Source organism: Delphinapterus leucas, chromosome 16 (genome assembly GCF_059928025.1).
Source record: "Delphinapterus leucas isolate spDelLeu-1000000601 "Yukka" chromosome 16, BTC_Dleu_Yukka2, whole genome shotgun sequence".
NCBI classification, from domain to species: domain Eukaryota; kingdom Metazoa; phylum Chordata; class Mammalia; order Artiodactyla; family Monodontidae; genus Delphinapterus; species Delphinapterus leucas.
In genome coordinates this window covers 65,838,264-65,861,880 of record NC_143144.1, presented here as the reverse complement: position 1 = coordinate 65,861,880, position 23,617 = coordinate 65,838,264, and positions in this window count along the sequence as shown.

The window sequence follows — 23,617 nt, the reverse complement described above, 5'->3', positions numbered from 1 at the left end:
CTAAGGTGTCATAGGGTAAAAGGCAAGCAAAATATTTTGAGATGATATTTATGCATAAAAATGACGAAAGATAAGTATGTAAAATTTATAGAGATCGTCTACAAGTTGAAATGAAACAAGATAACCCCCTGAAAAAATGAGCAAAATTTATGAAAATGTCATTCATAAAAGATAAAAGACAGATGACCAATACGTACATGAGAACATGCTCAATCTGATGTCATCAGGGAAATGCAAACTAAAACAATAGTAAGGTATTATCCCATACTGAATGATTGTCACATAAATCTAAAGTCAAGTAACTCCAAACGGCTGGGTAAGAATGTGGCAAATTTGGAAACTTCATATAGTGTGGGAGTGGGAGTTGGTACATTCTTTTGGGGGGCAATAGACAATATTTAATAAATTGTATTATTTATAGACTTTTTAACCCAGCAATTCTATGCTAGGTACATACCTTGAAGAAATTTTCACACATGTGCAAAAGAAGATGTATAGTTAAATGCCCTTTATATTATTGTATGTGGTTGGGAAAAAATGAAAACATCTTAAATGATCCTCAGCAGCAAAAGTGATAAATATTGAGCATCTTTTCATGTGCCTCTTGGCCATCTGTATGTCTTCTTCAGTGAAATGTCTGTTTAGGTCTTCCGCCCATTTTTTGATTGGGTTGTTTATTTTTTTGATATTGAGCTGCATGAACTGTTTGTATACTTTGTAGATTAATCCTTTGTTGCTTCATTTGCAAGTATTTTCTCCCATTCTGAGGGTGGTCTTTTCGTCTTGTTTATGGTGTCCTTTGCTGTGCAAAAGCTTTAAGTTTAATTAGGTCCCATTTGCTTATTTTTGTTTTTATTTTCATTAGGAGGTGGGTCATAAAAGATCTTGCTGTGATTTATGTCAAAGAGTGTTTTTCCTGTGTTTTCCTCTAAGAGTTTTATAGTGTCCAGTCTTACATTTAGGTCTTTAATACATTTTGAGTTTATTTTTGTGTATGGTGTTGGTAGTGTTCTAATTTCATTCTTTTACATATAGTTGTCCAGTTTTCCCAGCACCACTTACTGAAGAGGCTCTCTTTTCTCCACTGTATATTCTTGCCTCCTTTGTCATAGATTGGGTAACCATATGTGCGTGGGTTTATCTCTGGGCTTTCTAACCTGTACCATTGATATATTTCTGTTTTTGTGCCAGTACCATACTGTCCTGATGTATCACCTCACACTGGTCAGAATGGCCATCATCAAAAAATCTACAAACAGTAAATGCTGGAGAGTGTGTGGAGAAAAGAGAACCCTCTTGCACTGTTTGTGGGAATGTAAATTGATACAGCCACTGTGGAGAACAGTATGGAGGTTCCTTAAAAAACTAAAAATAGAACTACTGTATGACCCAGCAATTCCACTACTGGGCATATACTCTGAGAAAACCATAATTCAAAAAGACACATGCACCCCAGTGTTCATTGCAGCACTATTTACAATAGCCAGGACATGGAAGCAACCTAAGTAGTGTCCATCGACAGATGAATGGATAAAGAAGATGTGGTACATATATATGTAATGGAATATTACTCAGCCATAAAAAGGAATGAAAATGGGTCATTTGTAGAGATGTGGATGGACCTAGAGTCTGTCTCACAGAGTGAAGTAAGTCAGAAAGAGAAAAACAAATATTGTCGCATATATGTGGAATCTAGAAAAATGGTACAGATGAACCTGTTCTCCAGGGCAAGAATAGAAAGGCAGACGTAGAGAACGGATGTGTGGGCACAGTGCGGGAAGGGGAGGGTGGGATGAATTATGAGATTAGACTTGACATAAATACACTAGCATGAGTGAAATAGATAGCTGGGGGAACCTTCTGTATAGCACAAGGAGCTTAGCTTGGTGCTCTGTGATGACCTAGATGGGTAGGATGGGGTGGGGAGGGAGGTCCACGAGGGAGGGGATATATGTATACATACAGCCGATTCATTTCATTGTACAGCAGAAACTAGCACAACATTATAAAGCAATTATACTCCAATAAAAAAAATTAAAAGTAAATTAAAAAGAGGATAAAATAAAAAGTGATAAATTGTGATAGAGTCACAAAATGAAAAGCTGTAAAACTGTTAAAATAAATGTACTGATACAACACATATCAAATTAGCTCAGTCTCTAAAAACCTTCTAAAATCAAAATGCAGAGAAATACACAATATTATAACTTTTACCAAATACAACAACATGAAAGATAAAAGAGTGAATAACATGACTGGTAAGGAACCTGTAGGAAAAAAATATGTTTATGTGAAGGGAGATAAGGTTGCCAGCATCTGGCCCAGGGTGTGCTGGGGCCTGGAGTAGGGAAGTACATATGTGAAAAGCTGACTTTGCTGTAGAAGCTTTGAATGTTGCTGTACTTTCATTGTCTGATGAAGCAACTACTTGCAAGGTTCCTTTTCAAGGCCTGGGGGAAAATAGCCATCATAGATTCATATGGAAGATGGTAGTTTCTAGTTTCAAAAAATTTACCTGAAGAAACAAGGGTCTTTGCAGCCAGTACTGAGAGACAGAAAAATCAGCTGATGTTCTCTTTGGTGTGGACATCAGGTAGAGGAAAAGACTTGGGCTCCCACAGATCATTCACTAAGCAGATCAACTTCACTTCTTTCTTCAGATGCTTAAAATGACCTTCCCTTAGTGAGAACTATCCACACCTGGCCGCTGCCTCTTGCATACATACACACCTTCCAAAAGCAGAGCTTTGAAAATTATACTTCCCTTTTCAAAGTATCCCAGATCTTTATTATTCTGTGAATAGAGTCCAGAACCTGCATCCTCTGACTTTTTTTCCCTATTAAATAGACTATATTTTAGAGCAGTTTTTGGTTCACAGCAAAACTGAGCAGAAAGTACCGAGTTCCCTTACACCCCTGCCCCACGAAAGCACAGCCAACCCCACTGTTAACATCCCACACCGGAGTGGCATATTTATTACAAACGATGAACCCACATTGACACCTCATTAGCACCCAAAGTTCATAATCTGCGTTAGGGTTAACTCTTGGTGTTGTATGTTCTCTGGGTTTTGACAAATGTATATCACATTATTCACCATTATGGCATCATGCAATGTAGTTTCCCTGTCCTAAAAATTCTCTGTGTTCTGCCTATTCATCTCCCTTTTCCAACCCCTGGCAACCACAGGTATTTTTACTATTTTCATTTTTTTCTTTTCCAGAAAGAGATATAATTGGAATTACACAGTGTGAAGACTGTTCAGATTGGCTTCTTTCACTTAGTAATACTTATTTAAGTTTCCTCCTTTTCTTTTCATGGCTTGATAGTTCATTTCTGTTATTACTGAATAGTATTCCGTTATCTGGATGTACTGTAGTTTATTTATCCATTTACCTACTGAAGGGCATCTTGGTTGCTTCCAAGGTTTGACAGTTATGAATGAAGTTGCTATAAATATCCATGTCCAAGTTTTTGTGTGGTTATAAGTTTTCCACTCATTTGGGTAAATACCAAGGAGCACGAGTGCTGGATCATATGCTAGGAGTATGTTTAATTTTATAAGAAGCTGCCAAACTGGCTTCCAAAGTGGCTGTACCATTTTGCATTCCCACCAGCAATGCATGAGAGGGTTCCTATTGCTCCACATTCTCGTCAGCTTTTGGTGCTGTAAATGTCCTGGATTTTGACCATTCTAACCGGTGTGTAGTAGTATCTTACTGTTGTTTTAATTTGCATTTCCCTAATGACAAATTATGTGAAGCATCTTTTCATATGCTTAATGCCATCTGTATATCTCCTTTGGTGAAGTGTCTGTTAAGATCTTTTGCCCATTTTTAATCAGGTTGTTCATTTTCTTATTTTTGAGTTTTAAGAGTTCTTTGTGTATAGCCTAGATACAAGTCCTTTATCAGATATGTATTTTGCAAATATTTCCTACCAAGGAGAAAATGGTTCTTCTTCTCATTCTCTAGATGTTGTCTTTTGCAGAGCAGACATTTTTAATATTAATGAAATCCAGCCTCTTAATTATTTCTTTAATGGATCATGCTTTTGGTGTTATACAGCCTCTGACTTTTGACTCCAGCTTTACTTTCTTCCCTCCCTCACCTATTCACCTGTCATGTCAACAGATTTTTACTGTGAACTTTGTTGTGAACACTGGGAATTGAGAGAGAGCAATACAGACAAGGGGGGTGTTCTCATGGAGCTCATATACCAGGGTAGAGACAGACCATGAACACATTGACAAGCAAATGAGAGAATTTCAGAAAATATAAGTGCTATGAGACCTGTAAAACAAAAATACAGTTTAACTAGGGACATTAGGCAGTGTGCTCAGGCAAGGCCATATTGCAGAGATGAAATCTGAGCTGACAAAAGGTAGGGTATGAAAGAGTCATTTAAACTGTGGGAGGGATGGGTCAGTCTTCTCTCCTGTGCTCTGGTCCAACTGGCCTCCTTGCCCTGAATACATGCTATTCTTTCAGGTCACTGTGACTTTGTCCGTGATTTCTTTTTCGGCATAGAGTGCTTCCCCACTGATACCTACATGTGAAAGCCCCTCTACCTTAGATGTCACCTTCTCTGGGACATCATACCTGACTCACCTAATTCAATACTATTTACCTTGCTACTGCCGGTCGCCTCTGAGGAAGGTCAGCATATTCTCTCTGTTAGTCAAGGTTATTTTATGACAAACTATTGGACCACTGAAATGGGCATAAGGGAAAAAATAGATGGCATATGTTGGGTTAGTAAGATGCCATTTAAAACTGATGACTACAAAATGACTGAATTTTGTTCCTTCTTATGAGTAATATTCCATTGTATATATGCACCACATTTTCTTTATCCATTCATCTGTCATTGGACATTTAGGTTGCTTCCATGTCCTGGCTATTGTAAGTCGTGCTGTAATGTGGAATCTAGAAAAATGGTACAGGTGAACCTATTTGCAGGGCAGGAATAGAGGTGCAGATGTAGAGAATGGTTGTGTGGACATGGGGTGCGGGTGGACGGGGAAGGGGGGTGGGATGAATTGGGAGACTGGGATTGATATATATACACTAGCATGTATAAAACAGATAGCTAGTGGGAACCTGCTGTATAGCTCAGGGAGCTCAGCTCGGTGCTCTGTGGTGACCTAGATGGGTGGGATTTGGGGGGCGGAGGAGGAGGTCCAAGAGGGAGGGGATATATGTATACATTTGGCTGATTCACTTCGTTGTACAGCAGAAATTAACACAACATTGTAAAGCAACTATACCCCAACTAAAAAACAAAAACAAAAACCCGATGACTAGTAAGAGCTTCCTAACCCCATCTTCTAATTTTAGAACATATATTTTGAGGGTAGAAGTTCATTATCTCTGGCACAATCTGTCACTGTGTCTTATACATATTAGGTGCTTATAAAATGTATGTTGAATAAATGTTTGTATTTCGTTAATCTTTTTTTTTTTAAGATTTTTTTGATGTGGACCATTTTTAAAGTCTTTATTGAATTTGTTACAATATTGCTTCTGTTTTATGTTTTGGTTTCTTGGCCGTGAGGCATATGGGATCTTAGCTCCCCAACCTGGGATCAGACCCGCACCCCCTGCATTGGAAGGCGAAGTCTTAACCACTGGACCGCCAGGGAAATCCCTCATTGTTATTACTGACTAATATTTATCCAGAATTTATTATGTGTCAATGTGAAGAATTGCTTATGCATGGTCTTATTTAGTCCTGCATGTATCCTGTGAATTAGAGATTATGATTATTTCAACTTTATAGAAATGTTTTCAGTAAAAATAATCACTATAACAGTAAGACCAGGTATTAGTCTTTGGATTAGAAAAATTTGGAGAAGCACTTGCCTTTTAAAAACTTTAACCAGCCATTTCCTGTTGATCTAATGAAACAAATCAATAGTGGCCAGGGCTAACCTGTTGGGTTATTTCAGTTGGTCCTCCCCAAGTCATCACAGCTCATGGGTTATGTGCAAGGTCATTTTATCGGCTTCTATTCTTTATCCCTTCTTTCATCTTTTTTTCTCCTTTTCTTTCTCACTCTCTCCTCTTTTTTTTTTTTTTTTTTTTTTTTGCATTGCACACTTCCACCCCTTTCCGAAAAATGGAGAATGGAGGGTGTATTTTTCCCTTCTGCTTGCCTTTATTCTTGGTGTTATGACCTGCTTTGGCCTGTGGAGCATGTGGGGAGGTGACAGGGCTCCATTTCTAAGTCTAGACCTTGGAAGACCTGATGTATTTCCACTTACCCTGTTGTACCCATGGCATCTCCCTGAGAAGGGTTTTCCCTGAATATCTTTTACCCACTCTGTCTGGGCCCCAGAGTGATCTCATGCAAATCAGGGCTGCCCCAAGTGACCACACACCTCAGGCTGCAGCGCAAGGTAGGGCAGCAGCAGCCCCGCAGCTGAAGCTGAGCCATCCTGGGAGAAATAATGCATATTGTTTCATGTCACTGTTGGTGCTTGTTGGTTATGCAGCAATAAAATTCAATATGCCTACCTAATTTTTTTTTATTAGGAGTGGAGGTAGAAGTGTGTGAGGGGAGTGACAGGAATTCATATTTTCTGTCATCACAGACTGTTTATCCCAAGGCACAGTGTCATTAGGTTTCCTTTTTATTAGGTTTCCTTTTTCTTTCTCTAGCCTTTTTCTTTTGCCTAAATCAGGTTTAATAGGGTTGTTAGTGTGAGCTAGCACGGTAAATTTTTTTGCAATAAAGCATGTCACAGTGTGCTGAATTAAGCCACAGAAGGAACGACCAAGGTGACAAGACAGAAAGATAGAGCTAAGAGGAAGCCAGTGTGGATGAAAAGGTTTGATTTGCTATCTGAGAATAGATAAGGTGTAGGCACAGGTTACTTTCATTCATTCTCCACATTGGCTGGCTCTTCTGCTGGTTCCAAGTATAGAGCTTCAGAAAGTATTTTTGGCATAGAAAGACATTCTGAGGCACTTATATATTATAACATCTAGAGCATGTCAAGATATTATTAGATATTGGTCAAGTAAATGAACAAGAGAATAAATGGATGAATGAACAAATTAACTAACTAATCAATGAATGCATAGAAAATTGTCCAGAGAGAAGGTTATCAGTGGTAACAACAGTACCACCAACATTACGATTTATTACACATTTGCAGTGTGACAGGACCCAAGCTCAGTGTTCTTCTTCCTTTTCCCATCAAATCCTCAGAATGCCCTGTTGATGTAGGTGAGATTGATCCTACAAATGAGAGCATTGAGGGTTGAGCAATTAGGTTAAAATGAAATAGGTAGCAAATGCTAGGTTTGAGATGCAATTCCCAGTTTCTCTATTCCAAGTCTCAGGTTTACAGAAACCCACTCTTTGAATCGCTTTTATTGTTGTTGGCTTATTCCTATGTTACAGAGGAGACAACTTAACGCTTAAAAAGTCATGGGAGCCTCACGTAAGCCACTTGAATGAATGACAGTGGAGAGTATGGAGATGGGGAGGACCTAGGACTTGCTCTACAGAAATAGCAAAATTAGGGGAAAGAGATGTAATTCAAAGACCAGGGGTCCCAGGATTGGAAACAACACCAATGCTACGTTCTGAAACCAGATTTTGATAGCCACAGAAGGCTCAGCCACTGGCAATCTTTGCTCTGCCATGCTCACTCTCCCTTCCGAAGGCGAGAATCTATATTCTGCTGCTTACTTAGACTGCCTTTCTAGGAGAATGTCATTGCCTTTATACATCATGATTCTTGTGAAGAAGGGCTTTGATTTCTTGTCAACAAATATTCTTTCTTAACTCTCCTCAGTGCCAAGTATGCTGAGAATTATACTGCTTAGTGCTTTGTTCCCCTAGGCTGGGATTTCTCAACCTCATCTACCTCATCATTACTAATATTTGCACTCATATAATTCTTCTTCTTCTCTTTCCTCCTCCTCCTCCCCTCCTTCTTCTTCTCCTCCTTCTCCTCCTCCTTCTTCTTCAAGGTCGGGGGGCTGCCTTGTGAATTGTAGGATGTTTAACAGCTTCATTGGACTCTCCTCAATGTTGCAAGAACCTTCTATCCACCACTTCTCATTTGTGGGTTGTGGCAACAAAAAGTATCTAGCTCGATTAAGAATTTAATTCTTAAGATTCCAAGGTGGTTATTAAGTCAGCTCATCAGTCAATTACATCTTTCTGTGCATGGGGCAGTTTCCTTCATCCATCAATCCGTTCAATCATTTGCATCCACCCAAGAGCAGGATGACTGGTTGGCCCCACTTTCACTGCCAGTTATTTTTCAGGACAGACTTTTTCACATTTCACAGGTTCTGTGGGGGTAAAAATGCCATTCTGACCATAGAGATATGATTCTTTGTCCATGTCACATTTCATTGATGGGTCCATTAGCCACTAGAAATGATACCCAGGAGGGAAATTCTCCTTAGGAAAAGTGTGGGTGATTTGCCATTGACAATGCTTTCCTCTGGATCAGAGAAGCTTACTTGTGATGAATATTCTAAGACATTCCAATAAATAAAAGAGCTTCTATATATTTACCATATTGTGCCCTATGTGCCTTATTCTTCATGTTGCTTTATATTTATCATCATATTTTCTTAAGCATTTTTACATTTTTCTCTTTCATGTAGAATCATGAGGCTTGTTTATCATGGATTATCTCCATTTTATAGATGAGGAAACCGGAGCTCAAAAGGGTTAAGGGACTTGCCCTGCTTTAGTAACTCACTCCTCCCATTTATCAAATGATGGCCAGAAGGATTGTATTTGTTTCCTAGGGCTGCCCTAACAAAGCATCTAAAGTACCACTAACTGGGTAGCTTATAAAAACTGAAATTTATTGTCTTATAGTTCTAGAGGCTAGAGTCTGAAATCAAAGTATTGGCAGAGTTGGTTCCATCTGAGTGCTGTTGGGGAGGACCTGTTCCGGATCTTTGTCCTCGGCCTGTTGATGGCCTTCTTCATGTTTGCATGATGTGTACACATGATGTAATTCTTGTATATGAGTCTGTCTCCAAATATCCTCTTTTTATAAGGACATTAGTTGACACTGAATTACAACCCACCCTAATGACCTCATTTTAACATTAACTCTGTGAAGACACTATCTCCAAAATAAGGTTTCATTCTGAGGTACCAGGGATTAATGAAGACTCCAACACATGAATTTTTGGGGAAACAATTCAATCCATAATAGAGAAATTCATTGAAATAGATCTGATTAAACCACTCCTCACTGCCTATAGAATAATGTATGCATTTTTTACGATGAGCCACAAGCCCCTTCTTGATGTGGCCCTTGTCTCTAGCCTCAGCCTGGTCTCTTTTTCTTTTTTTTCTGTGTGTAGATTTTTCTTTTTAATTGAAGTATAGTTAATTTAAAATGTGTTAGTTTCAGGTGTACAGCAAAATGATTGTTATATATACATATGTATCTATTTTTTTCAGATTCTTTTCCCTTATAGATTATTATAAAATATTGAGTATAGTTCCCTGTGCTATACAGTAGGTCCTTGTTGTTTATCTATTTTATATATAGTAGTGTGTGTATGTTAATCCCAAACTCCTAATTTATCCCTCCCCCCGCTTTCCCCTTTGATAACCATAACTTTGTTTTCTATGTCTGTTTCTGTTTTGTATATAAGTTCATTTGTATCATTTTTTTTTCGATTCCACAGATAAGGCATATCATATGATATTTGTTTTTCTCTGTCTGGCTTACTTCACTTAGTATGATAATCTGTAGGTCCATCCATGTTGCTGTAAATTCAGCCTAATCTCTTACTACTGCACAGCAGGAACTCTAGCAATGCTGAACTACTTGGTAAAAATAATTCATTCTTATCAAGTGCTTAAAGACACTCTGCTAAGTGCTCACATGTGTGCATAATGTAAATATATTATGCTGATCCTGTTATTACCACCATATTATGGATTTATTTATTCATTAATTCATTCAATCATTCATTTATTCAAAATACTATTTGGATGCCTGTTATTAAGAAGCTTTATTCAAGATGCTAAGGGTGCCACTGTCAATAAAATGGAAAAAAAAAATCCCTAGCCTCACAAACTTATATTCTAGTTAAAGAAAGCAGATAATAATAAATTAAAACATTATATATTAAACAACAGGAAGTGCTATAGAGAAAAATGGGACAGGGAGGAAGGTGCTTCAGGGGCAAGTTGCAAATTTTAAAAATTATGTGAAATAAATTTCTACTTATGGGAAGGTTGCATAAACTCTGCATCCAGAATCCACAAATGTTATTCTGAAATAATTTCAATTGTGTAAAGAAGTTGCAGGAAAAATACAAAAAGTCATGTATCCCCTTAATCCAGAATTCCCTGTTGTTCATTTGTCAGCATTTACTCAGTCTTTCCCTTCTCTCTCTCTCTCTTTCTCTCTCTGCAGTTCCATATTTCACACACATGTGATACCATAACATTCTTCTTGCCAGATTATACTACTGATAACCTTTAAATAATATACATTTATTACTTCAACAAATTAGTATTCTTAAGAGTTTTTATTAGGGTAATATTAATCTTATCTTAGCAAGAACTTGGCTATGCTTTTACCTTATACATCAACATAAAAGTTCAATTATTGTTCAAATTATTGAGCACTGCACTCTGCTCTTACAAATTAGATGCTAATTAATGCTCCTTCACTTGCTTATTTATTTGGAATCTTCTTTTTTTTCCTGTCAGGGCCAATGAAAGTATGTAACTTCCATTAATTGTTTTTACTAACTCACTAAATAGATTCTAGAACAAAATAGTAATTTTGAAAATTATAGCTATCCAACACCACATTTGAAAAAGTTGCAATATTCTAAAGGATATTGTTAACTAGACAGTAATGAAAAATTGCAAGGAGAATGCTTCACAGCAAGATTTGTGATAATTTTAATGAATTTCTGAAATAAGATAAACAGATTTTCTAAAGGATGTACCTAACCTTGAAATTCCATGAAATTACAACCAGTGAAATGGTGGAAAGGAATATATCATTAAGCATGTTTTCATATGAGGAGTATTAGAGGATATCTAAAATGTTTGAGCATATTTAGAGTAATTAAAATTTGAATGTACAATACTTGTATTTCATAGTTTTAACAACTCGAACGTTGTTTTATTTCCATTTTAAACATGAGACAGCTGAGCCCTGTGGCTATTCAGTAATTTATGCTCCTCTAATGGGAGTATTCCAGGCAGAGAGACACATGTGAAAATGTGAAGCCAAAGGAACATGGGGTGTGGGTAACAAACCCCTGCCTGGTGTGTAAGGATGGGGGGAAAATGGTCTGAGCTGAAGCCCATGGGGTAGGAAGGATGGCACATGCAGGGTTTTCTAGGAAATGTTAAGGATCTGGGGCTTCAGCCATTGTGTTTTGAAAAACCACGCTTGCCACATTGAAGAATGGCTTGGATGGGGTGAGTGCGTGACAAAGTGCAAGGCAACTGCAAAAGTCCTGGGGAGATAGATGGTGATGATGGTGGTGGTGGTGGTGGTGGTAATAATGGTGATGGTGATGATGATAACAATGATGATGACAACGATGATGGTGATGATGATAGCATGGTCCCCGGAAAGGGGGAGCTCGTTTGTGAGCAATTTAATAGGAAAGAGTGATAGGGATCACACATTGATTGCCAGGAAGGTTGATGATGAGGAAAAGAAAGATGTCAGGATGATTGCCCGGGTTTTCAGAACTGCTCAACTGTGTGGAAGATGGCAGAGGGCACTGGAGAAAGAGAAATGGGAAGATAATTTTCTAAATTTGTTCTAGGATGTGAAGTGTTGAACTGAGACAGATAGAAAATGTATTTGAATGTACAGATGAGTTCACAAGAGATGTTTGGACTGAGGATGTAAGTGTGAAAGCAAAAGTAAGGAACCTTTAAAAAATTTAGTGTTTCTCAAGGAGTTCTTCAGACTACTCAGAAACCCTTGCATATTTATCTCATAACTCAGTGGTTTTCAAGCTTTAATATGCATTGGAGTCACCTAGATACAGTGTAGTAAGGAAGATGGAAGCTCTGAATTTCCACTACTTTAGTTTGAATCAGCTTGGACACTTTCTAGAATAAACTTGAGCAACTTAGCCATTGTGCTTCAGTTTTGTTTTGTTTTTTTCTCTGTAAAAATGGAGTTAATGCTTACCTTATTGGGTTTCTTGAAGATTACATAAGAAAATAATAAGTTGGTTTATATAACGTCCTTAGAACACTTAGTAGCAATTAGCAAATGGTCACAAAAGGCTAAGTTAGCCATTATTATGGTCCAGATAATTTATTAAAATGCAGATTCATGGACCCTTAACTCAGGATTTTGATGTAAATGTCAAGTTACTGGGTAGTGTGGATATTTCAGTGTGGATTTGGTTGTGCTTCGAGTTGGAGATAGAGGTTGAATTGGAATTCAGTGGTTCTGGCCAGGATAATTCTGAGCCCTAACACACTTATGAAATTACAGTGTCTTTGTTCACTGGCCAGGATCTGTATTTTTAAATAAACAGACAAAGTCTCAGTGATGCTGGTCTATAGGCATGCTTGAGAGGGATTATAGTAGATACGGTCTTGTGGTTCTCATTATGTCAGGGCTGGATGTCTGCCACAATGTTCAGTCCCCCTTTTACAGCAGACATTGTTTTGCTGGGAAACAACTGGTCAGCCAGTGAGCACATTGCATGCCAGGTATGAATATATGACTAGTACTGACCAATAGATCGTAAATGGAAACGATGTTGTCATGGCTGGCCCAAGGCTTCTAAGAAGCAGTCTAGTCCTTACCCTTTGGCTCACCTATGCAGAGAACAGCAAGCCCTAGGTGATGCTAGAGCCCTAAGATGAAAGGAATCTAGGGCATTGAATTGATGACAGGTTGGTTTGTTGTTACATGAATAAGAAAAAAAGATTACACAAATGAGAAAAAAGTTTCTAATATGTTATGTTAGGGAAATGTTGGCAATTACTTCTTATAGTAGTTGGTGTTACCCTAGTAACTGCTCTTGAACGTGAGATTTCTCCTCGAAGACAGTATTTATCAAAAGCTCCTTGGTGAACAGTATCGCTCCTTCACAATCAATATGTTAGACTCTTAAGATACAAAGAGTAAAAATATCTCTTATTTGGTTCTTGGAACTCTATGTCTGAACAATCTCAGTGTTTCAGTTGTCACTGGTTGCTTGTATTTTTTTTTGTTGAATTAGAGTATAGTTATTAGAAAAAAAGTGTGCATTCAGAGGAAACTTTTACATGTTTCTTAGTAGAATTTGAATATAAATTACTAACAATTGGTAGCCTTCTGTTTAGTATCACCACTCTTCTCTGTGAGCTTGGGAAACATTCCAGTGGTTTTGTTTTCTGCCTAAAAGTAGGAGATGGATCTGCATCTCTTCAGACAACCAACTACTTGTTTTTATATAAAAACAATGTTGTGTGTATGTGGATCATTACTTAAAGTAATAAAAAAATTGCCAAGCAATATAAAAATCAATACTCGTGAATTATTATTCTTTTAAGATTGTTGGCTAAATTTACATATAGATTAAACTTAGAGTTTATTTTCTTTCAATCTGATGGTGTAATGCCACTGCTGTTTTATGGACAGGGTTCCTGCACAGAATGCTCTATGTTTTTCCATGGGACTGAGGACATGGAAGATGGCATCACTGGCAGACACCATGGCATTAAATTGCAAATTGAATCTGAGATGGCAGAAAAAGGATGTTTTGGAGAGTGACTGAGAGTTGGAAATTAGAACTATTGTACATGGAGCTAACACATGTTCCTGGGAAACATAATGAAGCGTCTTCCTCTCGAAAAGAGGTTTACAGGGAGCAGGTTTCATTATTGAGTCCGTATGTCTGCTGTCAGCTTGTGATCAGCACCAACACAATTTGTTCTATGGAGAAGATGTCAGTCTGCTTTCCTGGAGGCTTATTACACACACACACACACACACACACACACACACACACACACATACACACACACACACTCTTGGGCTGGGTCCTCTCTCCCACATAGCCTGATTGTGGATAGAAACGGAATCAGACCCTCATGTTTCACCTTGATTTTTAGTGCTTCACACACTAATGACTTTTACTTGCAACTTTGGTGACAGAATCTAACTTCTTTGGCAGACCCTATAACATTAAATTGCAAATTGATTTTGAGACGCAGCAAAAAGATGTGGCAGAGTGACTGGGGACTGGAAATTAGAATGACATGGAGTTAATACATGTGACCTGAGAAACTCATAGTGATCCTTCCTGCTCTTTAATGCGGATTTATGAACAGCAGGTTTAATTATGGTTTTGATTTGATATCAACCTTTGATCAACACGGACTCAGCTTGTTCTCTGCATGGAGAAGTCGCTAATCTCCCTTCCCGATAGTCTATTACACACACACACACACACACACACACACACACACACATCTTTCACACATAGCCTGTGGTAAAAGGGAAACCAAACCTTCATGTTTTCACCTTGATTCTTTCATGCTTTATATCCCAGTGGCTTTCTCATTGTGACTTTGGTGACAAAACCTAACTTTCTGCTTCTTTATTATATTTTTTCCCAGTGCTGTGTGATTTAACAGTCAGTTTCTGAATGATCATTTTTTTTCTTGAAACAACCAGTGTCGTAGAACCCACACATTTTGCGCTCTTCCTTCTTCTCCCACTCCTCTCTGACATGGGCTTTGTGCATTTTTCTTTCCAAATAATAGTTTCCTCAACTGTTAAAAGGGCATCTGTAATAAATTGGAAAATGGATCTTCTTGAATCGTTGGGATGATGAAACAATATCATTGTCACTTAATTGCTGAGAGAAGCAGGGATGGATGGGGGGACTTTTCTACCAGCCACCAGCTTAACCTCCCCAAATGGACAGTGGGAATAGGAGTGGGGCCCGTGGGAGAAAAGAACAGGAATTGACCAGCAAGTCATACACAGAATATTAACAAATCAATCAGCGAGTTTTGATTACTATGTGATTTCTCAAAATGCAGGTCCCAGCCTAGCAGTCTCACCTTGTTAAATACTGAGATTCTTAGACCTGACTCCAGACTCATAGCAAAAGAAGGTCTGGAACTGGGGCCTGGGAAACTGCTTTATAAACAAGATTCCCAGGTGATCCTGGCAGTCATGTAAGTATGAGGACCACTGACCTAGTTTATACCTACTGCAGTGGTAGTTTTAAATGGGAAATAAATCAAATTCTCAAAATAAATGTATTTTTCATTATATTAATGAAAATCCCTTTCCTCTTCTGCTAACCACATCCATATCCAGAGCACTCTTTCGCTGGAACTAAACAGAAGCAGCTCTCATACCTCCCTCAGAGCCATGACAGTGGTAAAACAGCTCTGCAAGGTATAGAAGGAAGTATGCTTTAAACCATTGCAAATTCCTCTTGTAAGTAGAAAGGCATAAGTTATGAATAAATAAATTACAGAATCAACAACATCTCACTAAGCTCTAAAAGGAGCCTTGGGCCTCTATTCATTGGATCCAAGAGTAGCTATGAAATTGGCAAAGTAAGTCACAGTCCTTGCAACCTGCCTCAGAATTATTGCCAGCTCTACAAAGTAGGTACGAAACCAAACCCTTTTCTTGTGGGAGAGTATTCTGTCTTATCAGTTCCAAGCCAAAAGCTACAGTTAAAACACCTTATTTATTATCCCCAATTTTATATGTGTTTTAACACCTGCATGATGTGATTCTCTTTCATTCCAGGGTTCATGTTCATCAGTGCTGTATTACTGATTTTTGTTTTTCACTAAATTAGAAACAAGCATCACTATAGTCTATACATTTATTTTCTATCCCCAGAGTAAAGAGTAAAGTTTTTTGGGAGGTGAGGTGCAAAAGATACCTTCAAATTTCTTGATTTTTCTGATGATTCTAGGCCTCTAGATAGACTGTAAGGAAACCAGAGATTAACTTGTGTGGCTAATATACTCAGGTACCTAAGTCATGTTGCCCATTCACTCTACATGCATAATATCTATTCTATGTGTGTTTTTTTTTTTTTTTTTTTTTTTTTCCTGTGGTACGCGGGCCTCTCACTGTTGTGGCCTCTCCCACTGCGGAGCACAGGTTCCGGACGCGCAGGCTCAGCCGCCATGGCTCACGGGCCTAGCCGCTCCGCGGCATGTGGGATCCTCCCGGACCGGGGCACGAACCCATGTCCCCTGCATCGGCAGGCGGACTCTCAACCACTGCGCCACCAGGGAAGCCCTATTCTATGTGTTTTGGTGCACATATGTTTTTACATACATAGCACACGCAAACATACACACACCCTCACTCACTCCAGAAGATGTGGAAACTGGTAGATAATTGTGAGAAAACAAAATTTATGACTGGACTGTCTGATACTTGGTTCTGTGAAATAAAAGTCTAAATTCTAATAGCGCTCAGCATCAGCCTGAGTCTTATTATTTCATTATCTTTTACTGAGGGTCAGTCAGAAGTCTAAGATTTGTATTGTTGGTTTTGTTTTGTTTTGTTTTGCTTCCTTTTGTTTGTCTAAAACAGGGAAGACACACTCACGATAATGGAAATAAAAGATGGATAGTTTTGCTTTGTTTTGTCTTCTTATATTTAGTCCCCTCTACCTTTTTCTTGATGCCTATCTCCCTTTCTGAATTCTATGAGCTAATACTGATTGGACATTTAATATATTCTAGTATATTCCCTAGACTGTGTAGCTTTATGCACATTGTATTTCATCCACATGGCTACCCAGAAGCGGTACCTGAATTTAGAAAAGGAAATGATTTACTCAAGGTGATAAAGCTAGTAAATGAAAGCATTCATTCATTAATTCCACCAATATTTATGGCTCACTTACTATGTGCCACTGACCTTGGTCCAGAGATGCAGCAGTGAAATAAAGGGCACAGACTCTGCCTCATAGAACTTTCATTCTAAGCGGGAGAAGCACACACACAAATGCATATATATGGACTATAAATACTGTGGAGAAAAAATAAAACAACATAAAAATTACAAGCTGGTAACGGTGGCCTGTTAGTTTATGAGACTGTGACAGTAACATTTGAATTAAGGGAACTGAATGTGAAGGAGTGAATTGTGGATGTTTGGAAGATTTGAAAATCTTAATGTGGCCAGTAAGTAGGTAGGATTACTTCCTTGCCCTTCCCCGTAATCTCATGTTTTCCTCTATTCTATCCCTTATTCTAGGTATTCCATAATTTCTCTTTGTTTCCAAATGCATTATGCACTCTCTTAATTTAGAATTTTTACCTGTGCCATTCCTTTCTTTCCTACTAGAATTCTGTATGCCCAAGTTCTGTCTGGCTATTTTGTGCTTCTCTGTCACAGGATATATGTCCTGGTAACACAATATTCAACAGTTGTCACTTATCTGCTCTCTTTTTCCTGTTAGAGAGTAGGACCCATGAAGGAAATAGATTTGTACCCAAAAGAATGGAAAGCAGGGTTTCAAACAGATGCTTGTACACCAGCAATCATAGTAACATTATTCACGAGAGCCCAAAGGTGAAAACAACTTGTGCCCCTCCTCTTCCTTTTTTTTTGATAACGTGAACAAGAAACTTGAAGCTTAGGGCCTCCTATGGGCAGCAACACTTAGCTGTAGTGTTGTTGTTTTACTTTTTAAGTTTTAAAAGTGATACTGGCTTCTCATAGGTGGTTCTACTAAAATGTTTACATAAAAAGTATTTTAAATGATCTGATTTAAAGAAAATATTAATAACAATAATAATACAGATAGATCAAGGATATTGCAAACACCAGGAAGGTGTTCTAAGAATGACTGAGGTGAATGAAAAGTCACCCCTAACTCTGGGGCCTCTGAACATCCCTGAGCTTGGGTCTGCCTGTCTCTTTGTCTGCAGCGGTGTGGTTGCTATCTGCATCTCCCTCTCTGTGTCCATGTCTGCCCCCGACTGTGTGCTGTGCCTGCCTCTCTCTCTTTCTTGCCCCTACTTTCAGTTTGTGGCCCCATCTTGCAACTCCACACCTTGGTGCATCTCAGACTCTGTCTTCGCATAACTGTTACCCCCATGATGCCTGGGGATAGGAAAAAATGTTGCTTTTTTCCTGTTCCAGATAGATCCCCAATGAAAAGTTCATAGCTGCTTGCTTTATTTACCACCTCCAACTTTTCCCTGAAAACTTCCGAACTTTCTTCCTTCCTTCTTTAATTTGCAATGTGGATTCAGAGTGAGTGGATTCTGAAAGAGGTTATGAAAATACGAAGGGGTGACAACTCTGTATCACAAAGGAAGTGCATTTACTGATTTTATCTCCCCCACTCCTCCCAACACACACACACACACACACACACACACACAGAGTCCCTCTTATGTTTTGGAATTTAGACCAAACCACAGTTATAGATACCACACCAGGGGGGATGAACTGTTGTAATTGGCTGGATGATTAACTGAGTCCTCCACTGCCAAAGAGCGTCAGGCCACTTCAGTTGAGGTGGGGACCTTGGGAATGGGACATGAGGGTTTTGTGTGTGTACCATTTTGGAATGAAAAGACATTAATAATTTTTCCTTCTTTTTTAACCTTTGGAATCGTATTTCCAGAACAACTCCCCAACTCCCTTCCTTCCCTGTATTCAGCAACAGGGTGACAAAATGGATTGCAGGGGAATGAGAGGACTTTGGCTTATCTAAACTCTGTTTCTACTTCCATGTCACTTTTCATCCAAAGATGTCATGATAAAATTATTTTTAAAAGTATAAACTGCACAGAGGTTTACAAACCCAGGGCAGAAATGCACAGAGGCAAGATGGGCGTCAGACACGGGGCACAAAAGGTCTAACCTCTGACTTTTCCCCCAAAAGACTCGCTTTCATAGAGACAGAAACTAATGCACAGATGCATTCTGAATTAATCTCCAAGGAGAAGCTTTTCAAGCCTCACTGCAGACAGCTCGATGCAACAGGCTTTACACTTCACAGAAATCAAGACAGTCAGAAAAGCTCTGAATGGAATAAATGCCCCCCTCTTCTCCAGCAAGAATGTTGTGATGAATGATAGGAGAGTGGTCCAGGCTGCCAAATCTGCCCTGTGTTCAAGTTATCTTCTGGTCTGCATCCTTCTTAATCCTTTCCTTTGGCCCCGCTTTAGTGAGACGTATATTCCTTGGCTCTGCTGTTCCCTAAATCTTGGCCTTGCCACACTACACCTGACATATGGTCCGCTAATTCCAGTATTGTCTTTCTGTCAGAGATGATAAATGGAATGGCATATCTGTCACCCTTAAAGTGTTAGGGCTATGTCCCACTGATGTCTAATATCTTGTAATCTTGTGGCTCAGTGGTTCACTTATGCATTATTTAAAACAATCTTAAAACAGTCTTCAATCACTTTGTATTTTCAACCTGTTTAAATCCTAGGTCAGTGTCTCTGTGGGTAAAGATGGCTTTCTTTTCCCATTACTTGCCGTATAATCGTTTAGCTCTCGTGAATGGTCCTTGGAACATCCCCTTTATCAGGTGAGGGGCAGATGGGAAGAATACTGACCTCCGAGTCAGGAACCTAAGTTTTGTCCTCATCACCAGGTCCCTGAGTAATCTTGAGTAATCTTGGAGGATTTCCTCACTATTTTTGAATCTCAATTTTTTTTACTTGACAAATGGAGCAACAAACTTTGACCTCCCTATATTATTATTATTATGTCCCAGGTAGAAAATAAGTGTGAAAATTTATATTATTATTTAATTAACTTAGTTCACATTCTATACAAAATCATGTTTTATTTTATAGCCATATTTTATAGTATCTTTAATAATTACATTTATCAAAGTAATACATGGCATAGTTAAAAGAAACTATTGATTTATTATGAAAAGCAACAATTTCTCACCCCACTGCTTCTTGCCTATACCCCCCACTCCCTGGAAAGATTTATTTGAATAATTTCTGGCTTTTAATTTTAATAATTTCTGTTTTTAAGTGTTTTGGTTGTTAATTCATGGGTCTTCAGCAATATTCTTAAAACTCTGTGTGTTAATTTGTTAAATTTAGACATATTTGTCTTTATTTTTTTATAGTTTTCCATCTCATCTTCACAGAGCCCTTCTAATTATTTTTCTATTCCAAACTTATGCCCAAAAGAGAAACCAAGTGAAAGACAAAGATAATCTTTCCTGTTCCTTTCCTACATCCCGAGATCTATAGCATTTTTGTCCCTGGCTCTAGAGAGCCCTCACCTGAGAACAAAGGTCAACGTGGAGGAATCATAAATGGGTATCAAAGGAAATGTGTGGTCCGTGTATGACAGGTGTTAGTGGATTATTTATTTATTCAATGGTCATACATGGAAAATCATTAAGAATCCCCTTCATAGTCATTAATTTGCCAAGAACACAGAAAGTAGCTTGGTGTCCTACTCAGGCAAAATTTAGGTCCTTCTGCTGCAATGAGAGTTGCTTTGACAGTAACATGTCTTTTCGTTTTTGCCAGCCTCTGCCTGTAGTTTTAATAGCAACACAATGGGACCTGGATTATTGTACCTGTCAAAATGAATGAGATGAAGCATGAATTCCATTGCTTTATCCTGCTGCATTTTGGGTTGGTTTTCTAAAGTAATTATTCACAAGATGTAGCACTTTGCTTTGCTTCTCCACGGCAGTGGATGAAGACTCCCTGTAAATCAATATCCTGTTCTTATCTAGAATTACATAGGAAGAGAGCCCTGAAGATAATAGGAGTTGTTTGGGAGACAGAGATTTCTTAAAAGGAAAAGTGAAAAGAACTGCTTAGCTTATAGTGGAAAAGTTTCAGGAGAAACAATGCCAAGGAGTATAAATGAAGGACAATATGCAGAAAGCCATTAGGGTATCTCTGTTCGCTGATGAGTAATAGCTACAAAAAATAATGTTGATAAAAGTAAAGCAGTTTTTTTGGCACAACATTTAATCTGTAAGAATCCTGTTCCATTTAGCTAGTTAACAAAAGATATTGTACCAGAGTAAATAATAATAGTAGTGATAGGTAAGAAGAGAATGGAAATTGAAAGTAAATTAGTTGGTTCAAAATGTTCATCACTGCACTCAAGTCAAAAGGATTCATCTGACACAAACCTTCTTTAATACACATTGTTTGCCAGTCCAGCTAGGTAACCTTTTAATGCGTGGCAGGGCTACCTTCATGATAGAATTACTGTGCATGTTTTGGACTCTTGTGGCCTGCAAAAGTCTGTGATAAAAGATGTATCCTTCTGCTTACTCTTGAGGGGAACATAATTGACTGTTTTTTCTTAGCAGCCCTCCTTCTCCCCCCTGCCCTGCCAGACTCTTTGCTGCCCTTCTTCCCACCTGCCCCCCCACTGCCAGACTCTTTGCTGACTAAGAGGTAGTAAGGATAACGTTTGTTTCCTTTTGGATTAAAACCTAAAAGTTTGCTGCCAAGACTGAAATGTTTTTGCAAACGTTTCTGTGAAGCTTAAGAGGGGTGTGTGTATATGTTAAGATGAGAAGATGTTGCATTGTGTGCGTCGTATGTGTGCATTCCCTGTGGCACCTGAAAATTCATAAGCTTAGAAGCCCATGAGTACACCCCCAATCAGTGCTAATGTCTGCAATCAGTGTGGTAGACAGACCTTAAGGTGGCTCCGTGTACCTCGTAGCTCAGCATTTACACCTTGTATGGTCCCCTTCCCTTGATTGTAGGAGGACCTGCTTCTTACCCATTGACCATAGGAAAAGTGGTGAGAGTTTACTTCTGTTATTCTGTTACATTATATAGGACTCCTCTTGCTAGCTGATTCACTCTTGCTCTCCTGCTGGCCAAAGGAAGCAAGCTGCCTTGTTGTGAACTGCCTGTAAAGAGGGCCACATGGGAGGGAACTGTGGGCAGCCTTTAGGAGCTGAGGGTGCCCTCCAACTGATAGTCAGTAAGAAACTAAAGCTCTCAGCCCTACAACCACGTGGAAATGAAATATATCAACAACCCGAGTGATCATGGAAATGATTTCTTCTCCAGTCAAGAATTCAGATGAGAACACAGCCTGGCCAACTCCTTGATGCAGTCAGATAAGACCCTAAAGCAGAGTTGCTAGCAAAGTGGGTCTGAATTCTTAGCCCATTGAATTTATGAGACAATAAAGCTATGTTTTCTTAAGCAACTAAGTTTGCAGTAATACATTATGCAGCAACAGATAACTATTACCACAGACATCAAATTATAAATAGGATGTTACAATTTATATAGTTTGTATAAAAGGGTGGTTTGCAGTCAAATCTTCCTGGTTTTGAATGTTGGTAACAGCCTTTACTAGCTGTGTATGTTTTTCAGAAACTTATTTGATATCTCCAAGCTTAGCTCAGATCTCCTAAACTTAAAAAAAATAAGAAAAAGAAGAAGAAAAAAGGCATACTGTGATATTGTGATTTATAATAAGAAATACATATTTGTTCTTTGTCCTCATTTCTGGCACATAGTTCCTAAAATCCTTGTCATTTCCTAAGTGATGTGAACCATAAAGGTGTCTTTTTTTTTAATGTTAATCAGGTGACTTTGGACCACACCTGAGGATGGGGGCTGGTTGCAAGGAGAACCAACCATGTGATTCAGGGGTTGGAATTTTTAGTCCCACCCCCACCTTCCACCTTTGGGGAGGGTAGAGGGGCTGGAAACTGAATCAGTCACCAGTGGCCAATGATTTAATCAATTGAGTCTATGTAATGAAGCCTCCATAAAAATACAAAAGGATGGAGAGCTTCCCAGTTGGTGAACAAGTGGCAGTCTGGGGAGAGTGGCAGCTTGGAGAGGAAGCTCTGTGCCCTTCTACCATACCTTGCGCTAGGTATCTCTTCCATTTGGCTGTTCCTGAGTTGTATCATTTTATAATAAACTGGTTATCTACCAAGTAAAATATTTCTCTGAGTTCTATGAGCTGCTCTAGCAAATTAATTGAACCTGAAGAGGGGGGGATTGTCGGAGCCTCCAATATACAGGTGACAACGTGGACTTTCAACTGGCCTTTGAAGTGGTGGGGCACGGGGGTGGGGAAGAGTCTTCTAGGACTGAGCTCTTACCCTGTGGGATCTTTTGTTATCTCAAGGTAGAGTGTCACAATGTAGATGAATCACAGGACACCCAGCTGGTGCCCAAGATTTGAATGGTATGTAAGGAAAACCACACACACACATTGGAATTGGGTGCTCAGAACCTGTATATAGCTATAGTTAGTCAACTCACACTATAAACTAAAAAATGAGCTAATTAATATAGTAAGCTCTTAAGGAATGTTGCCTACTTCTTATCTTTTGGATAATCTCTGGTTAATGGCTAACCTCACTTCCCACAGTATTTTACTAATACCTTTATATTCAGCCTCATAACTGGACTGTGAGATCAAGAACTAGAAAATCCTTTTCTTGTTTACCTTAAAATCGCTAGCAAAAGCATAGCCACCTTGGTTAACAAATAGCTTTAATAAATAATTCATGAATCTACATTAGGGGTTCTGAGTATATCAACATGGCGTTTGTTGAACTTGACAAAGTGATAATTTATGTTTGTGTTTACTCTTTCAATCCCGAGGCTAACTGATGTGCCAAGAATTTAAATTAAAATGGA